Source organism: Passer domesticus, chromosome 10, assembly GCF_036417665.1.
Source record: "Passer domesticus isolate bPasDom1 chromosome 10, bPasDom1.hap1, whole genome shotgun sequence".
In the NCBI taxonomy this organism is placed as follows: Eukaryota; Metazoa; Chordata; class Aves; order Passeriformes; family Passeridae; genus Passer; species Passer domesticus.
The window spans coordinates 29,390,304-29,390,713 of NC_087483.1; the positions used below are offsets into that span (position 1 = coordinate 29,390,304).

At 45.1% G+C, this 410-nt stretch overlaps 1 protein-coding gene across 4 annotated transcripts in view; it reads left to right on the top strand.

Annotated features, from left to right (window-relative positions):
- MAP3K2 (mitogen-activated protein kinase kinase kinase 2) overlaps window positions 1-410 on the top strand; it is a 48,343-nt gene that overhangs the window by 41,112 nt on the left and 6,821 nt on the right. The window lies entirely within an intron of this gene.

Sequence of the window (410 nt, forward strand, 5' to 3'; positions counted from 1 at the left end):
ATGCAGGGATCTTTCCTGATGCTTTGCATTTCTGTTCAGCCTCAAGGAGCAGGAAAGCTTCCAAGTGCAGTGCTGAGTGCGTGGCCTGCTGAGCAGTGGGTGCTGGCAGTGCCCCACCACAGCTGGTGTTACCTGGATAAATATGTAATTATCCCTTCACTGAGGTAGTAGCTTTCAGCCCAGGGAAGTAATACAGTGGAGACACAGGTAATGATTTGTGTAACTCTGAGATAAAGGTACAGCAATACATGCCAGTTTATTCCAATGCCTGTTTTATGCTGAAGTTACTCTGTAGTGTTATGTGGACCCTGCTTATTTGTGATATTTTAGTCCTTCTCTGCTATTTCTTGTTTTCCTGGAAGGACATGACTCTGTTGTAACCTGCTGTTTCACTTCTGCCTCTGTTTCAG